The 5748-nt window shown below is 47.9% G+C and overlaps 1 protein-coding gene across 1 annotated transcript in view; it reads left to right on the top strand.

Moving 5' to 3' along the window:
• Positions 1-5748, top strand: part of NAV2 (neuron navigator 2) — a 295960-nt gene that overhangs the window by 92126 nt on the left and 198086 nt on the right. The gene's annotated exons all lie outside the window — the stretch shown is intronic.

A 5748-nucleotide genomic window follows, 5' to 3' on the forward strand; every position in this document is an offset into this window, starting at 1 on the left:
AAAGAGGAAAAAATGTGTATTTACCCATTTTAGACAATATTTCCATTTAGGAAGCATTTTAGTTCCTGTCAGGGAAGCTTAAGGCTCATTGCCAGAAAAAACAATTTTTTTTTCCTCTTCACCAGAGGATTAATACTCTAACCACCTCTGTACCCCCAGACTCCCCCCAAAAAGCCTTTTATTTCTTCAAAGGCATCCTGTCTGCAATATTTCAAATGAGACTTTTCCTTCTTGTGACCATTTGTCAGTTGGTGGTGAGTGAGCCTTGTAAGCCAGTCTTTCAAAACTGAGATGTTCCTTATGACCCCCTAGTGGGCCATAAAATCTGTTCAGGGGCTTGGGGCCGGCAGGTGGTGTGGTGGTTAAGGGCGCTGGATTCCCGTATGGTCAACCGTGGTTCAAGTCCCGGACCTAGTGGCTTGCTTTCTCACTTTCTCTTTCTCTCTCTCCCTCTCTGGTAAAATTAAAATAAACAAAGTTAAATAAAATAATTATTTTTAAAAAAAGTCTGTTCAGGGGCTCTGTGATCAGCATTTTCTGGAATAGACAGCTTATTGTATGTAATAAGAGTATGTCTTGATCATTTTCAGTTAAACATGTAGGTAAGTGGACATTCATTGGACTGCGATAGATTATTCGTACTGTGTTTCCTGATCAAACTTTGTTAAAGGTGGTATTTTGAAATGATCGGCCCAGGGCCTGGTGAAGTTCCCAGGTCAGGCCATTCTCGGCAAAAGATAATGTGCAAAGCAAGTACAAATGGGTAGATAAGGCTCTGAAAGGTAGCCGTTTCAAACTAGTTTTGCACTTGCTTCTTTGGAACGTCACCTTTGATTTGTTTGGTCAAGTACATTTTCGGAAAGAACAGATTTAATGTAAAACGACTATGTCTTTAGTGAATGTCAGCATTTCTCCAACAGGGTTTCGCCTTTCCCGGACTTGCATGATGTTTGCCAACTCTGGGAACCACTCCTATTTTTATTTATTTGGCATTTTCTTCAATCAAGTCATTTTTAAATCTACACTTCATTTCCCTGAAACTGTCCATTTCTATGTAGGCTAGTTACTTTTTTAAAGTAAGCAATAAAATACATAACTGAAAATATTCATCCGTATGCAACTGAAAATAATCTTACCTCTTTCGGTGGCTCTTTACCATGGCTTGAGAAAATTCTGCTGGCTTGTCCTCCTTTCTCCCCCTTAGGTTCCTTTGTTCTAACAAAGGTTCCTATACAGGAGAAAAGAAATGAGACTGTTAGTTATTAGGGAGAGAAGTGCTCTTATTGTGAAAGCTCACCCCACCCCCCCTTCCCCCAGGCCTGTTTGCACTGGATGCTAGCATTTTCTTAATTCCCAAGGTTGACTATACCTTGACCCAGCCAGGTTGCTGAGCATTATTTAAGAGCACTATAGAGAGGAGAGGATTGGAAGCTGAGTGGCACCCTGTATGTTACAGCCAGAGTGACAGAACTCAAGGGCACCCAGTGGGACAAGACTGGTTCCAACGAAGCCTCATGGGGCCTCTTGGAGACTTGGCAAGATCTGAAGGCTCTCTGGCTGAAAGGTCTTTAGAGAAATAGCTTTCTTCACTTGGGGCAATTAGGGCCCGCAGATCTCGGGCTGAAAGGTCTTTAGAGAAATAGCTCACCCCCCTTTCTTCACTTGGGGCAATTAGGGCCCGCAGGGACAAAGTGGCGTAGCTAGAACCACCTTAGGTGGTGACAAGCCTGAGATGTGACCTGCCTCCCGTGTGTCTCCTGTGTTTATCTCCCTGTCTCAGAGGCCTGGGAAAGAAAGTCTTGTGCTCAGAGTCACAGGACCCCCAGGTGAGAAATGGCTTCTTAGTTTCAGGAAAAGAGGAACAGGGCCCAAAAGGCAGCTCAGCCGAGATTGGAGATCCTTGGTGTGATACCTAAGAAGTGACAGAACTGTGTCAAGTTACCATGGACGAGACGGGTCGCGTCACTGCTGGAGACACATCTAGTCATGCTGTGAGCGTAAAGTACCCATGACGTGAACCTCAGGTGCCCTGGTGCCCTTCAGCCTGCTCAGAGACCTGTGCTCTAGAAACCGAACTGAGACTCATCAGGTGCACCTTTTAGAGTGTCCCAGTAGCCCCGAAAGGTTCCTGTGACCCCGTAGCCAGGGGAGGCCAGGCTAAATGCTGAGTGGATATTCTACAGCTCTATGTGTTGACCTGGGTTTTTTTTTTTTTTTCCCCCTGAATGGATACTGAAATTCTTAAATAAGACCTTAATGACTCATCCCAAATTCTGTGCCTCTGTTACCTTGAGTGACTTGCACATATCAAAACTATCAATCAACAATTCAGAAAAACAATTCCTATGTATCTCTGTGCTCTGACAGGCTTTGAAACACACAAATGATCAGGAGGGCAGTTTCTGCCTGGGAGGAAGTCACAGACCCGTAAAATAACCAGCCCCCCCATAGCAGTAGCTGTGATGACTCAAGTCCAGGAAGGTTCCCATACTCCAGGGGACACAAGCGCCACCTCCGGCTCACCTGGCAGCTTGCATAGCCCCTTGTGCAGTGCATCTGGAGGTCTACCTAGTGGCTCCCCGGCCAGCCACAGTATTTCCATCAACTCGGTGTTCCCAGTACCTGGTAACAAGTAAAGATCCCCTTCTGAGAGAGGAACAGACAGAGTCCTAGGGAAGCCCAGTGTAGGGGAGAAGGCCACGAGATGCCAACCAGGCAGCTCAAGGGTGTCAGATGGTTTGGTAGAAGAAGTTTTGAGGTGTGATCAAGTAAAAAATTCCTGGGCATCATCCTAGAACGGACCGTGTCTGGCCACTGTGCCTTCATCCGTGCAGGCCCTGCCCCTCTCCTGCTGCTGCCCCCTTCCTGGGCCAGTCGTTAGCTGGTTAGATGCTAGTTCGCTTCTAGTTGTGATTGTTAAAGATCCGTAGGAATGGAAGATGAGGCTGTTTCTTATCAAAACCGTCCCAAGCAAACTTCACGGGAGTTCCAAGTAGGGAGGTCACATAGGTCCATGAATTTATGAAGAATATACCTAAAACTTTAGAATAGAGGGGCACACCTCTGAAAGCAAGGACAAGGTTGTAGCTTGCTCCCAAACCCCCCTTCCTTTCCTCTAGCCTTTGTTTTCTAACCAAGTATATAACTTGCTTGTTTCTGCTCCTCCATGCTAGGATGGAGAGTCCGTGAAGACAGAGATCTTTGTCTAGAAAGCATCTGGCACATACTAGGTGGTCCATGACGAGTAAATAGTGATATGAATGAATGCATGGAATGAATGAATGTTTTTCTCTGGCCAGATCTGAGCCCAGGTAAATAAAGGCAATGAAGGCAGTGGCCCTAAGGGAGGTGGTGCTCAGGACTGGAGAGTCACTGTCACTTCAGCCAGAGAGCCATCCGCTGTGACACCTGCTACGTCCTGTGGAATGGGAGAGCTGGCTCCCATGCCATCACGGGGTGTCGTGAACACACGTGCTGGGAGAAAAAGCGGTGTCTGGGAGGCACTCTAGTCCTGAAAGCGGCAGTTCACGTGTATCCTTCCTGAAGGGAGCTGGCTGTGATGCAGTCCTTAGAGCACTGAGACAGGAGACCTGAGTTCAAATCCCAGATCTGTTCTTTTTCTTCCTTTTCTTCCTGCTATAGGACATGTGTGCTCACTGGGGGCGGGAGGAGAGAAAGTGAGAAAGCATTCCCTCGGGGGAAGATGGCCACACTGCAATCCTTCCTCCTTCATTCTCTTCCTAGGTTATTAGGTATGCACTCACACATTCCCAGAGTGCTGTTCAAGCCGCCAGGTCTGGGATGTGAACCCTGGAGTCAGTCATGTGGGATCCAACACCTTAACCTCCACGTCCCTGGCGGTCCCAGATCTGTCCTTTTTTTTTTTGAGAGGTTTTTGCTACAAGGGTGTGTGCGCTCGCCAGAGAGACACAGAGAGACAGAAAGTGAGAAATCACCCTCAGGGGGGATGGCCACGCTGCAACCCCTTCTCCTCCATTCTCCCCTTGGGATCTTGGGCATGCACGCACACGCGCCCGGTGTGAGTTTAAGCTACCAGGTCCAGGACTTGAACCGCAGTTGACTTCATGGGAGTTCAGCAACATAGCCATTACGCTAACTGCTGGTCCCACAGATCTGTCCATTTTAAACATGATTTAGGGCCACTCAGCTCAACCTGAGTCTCAGTTTCCTCATTAAACATGGGCAGTAGCCTTTCATTCACAACACGCCAAGCCCTGGGTCTCCCGGTGCCCAGGGGGCCCCCAATGGGCAGCATCAAGCTTGTGCAGCTCCTCAGACGGGCCAACAGTGTGGGTGGGTTCCGTCAGCCTCTTTCTAAGCCAGGCTCTGGCTCTCCCCAGGAAAAGATCCAACAACGCCCCGTGAGTTTTGTTAGGGAGGATTGTACAGCACCCTCCCTTCCAAACCCAAATCCCCAGTAAGTCAAGAAGATGTATGTGTTTTAAAACATTGGGAGGTCTGCTTTGGATCACCCTGGAGCTGTGGCTTCCCGAGCAGCGAGGCTGAAGGAAGCAGTTGCTGTGCTGGGCAGCTCTCGCTGCACCGTGCTCGCGCCCCACACAGGGGCTGCCTTCACTGAGCTTCGGCGGCCGTTGACGTTCAAATCATAAAAAGCCGCTCTATACACAGTTTACTCTGTTGCTAGAAGGCAGCGGAACATAGGTATTAAAAAAGAGGGGGAGGGAGAGAAAGTGCAGAAGAAGCAGCCGTTAATCCCGCCAGGCTTCTGGGCACTGGAGTAGTTGTGGATGACAAAAGTTAATTAGAAACATGAGCAGTTTAACTGAAAACACTTGTGACAATTGGAAGGGCAGCCTCTCCGGTTGGAGAAATTTTCCTAGGAAATCATTACGGGAGAGAGTGGCCGCTGCTAGGTAAGTCATGTCATTGTGACTTCACAGGGCTGCAGGGGCATGTCCTATCTGCCACGCACGCTGCGTGTGGGTGGGCACGGGTGGGCACAGCACGGGGTCAGCTGCGGTGTGCCCGATGGCCACTTTGCTTTCACCGCTGCCCTTACTTGGGAAACAGGGCTTGTCACCCCCAGTGCAGTGTGAAGAACGGGTCTGGCGTCTTGATTTCTGTGATGCTGGGCCACCATGGGGCTAGCAGAATTTCAGTTTGGAGCCCACCCTTCTCAAAATAAATCTGGCTCCAACTTGGAGATATTTTGAGGCTTTTCTGGGAAAATCATCTGACCCGGGAACCACTCCGTGTGTTTTCTTGCCCTCTATAAAGCCATGTGTACAGATGATATTCTTCAGCAAAAAAAAGTCTTTTTTTTTCTCTTTGCAAGTCAGACCTGAACATTTTTGTAGCACTTTAAAAGCACCATCGGAAAAACGTGTATGCTTTGATAGGATTTAACAACTTTTGTAGGTAGTCATTCTCTTCTAAAAATTCTACTTGGTGCTTTTTCCTTTTCTGTTGTGTTTTTTTGGTCTGTTTTATTTTAACCTCTCTGCTACATTGTTTCCTCAAAGATAATTCTCGATTCATTCGCATCACTAGGAAGTGGGGCTGTGGACTGAATAATTGAAAACAATAGGTATTTCTCCCGTCTTTCTTACACTCAGGAGTGTGGTGGTGTGTGGGTTGTTTTCGCATAGGTTTACTTTCTTAATTACGTTCTGCACATGTGACTGCTAAGACAGGCATGCAATTTGCACAGCACACCCCACCAAACGAGATGGGGTTGGGGGGCAGGGAGTGGGACGTGACCTCTGC

Source organism: Tupaia chinensis, unplaced genomic scaffold (assembly GCF_000334495.1).
Source record: "Tupaia chinensis unplaced genomic scaffold, TupChi_1.0 Scaffold000196_1, whole genome shotgun sequence".
In the NCBI taxonomy this organism is placed as follows: Eukaryota; Metazoa; Chordata; class Mammalia; order Scandentia; family Tupaiidae; genus Tupaia; species Tupaia belangeri.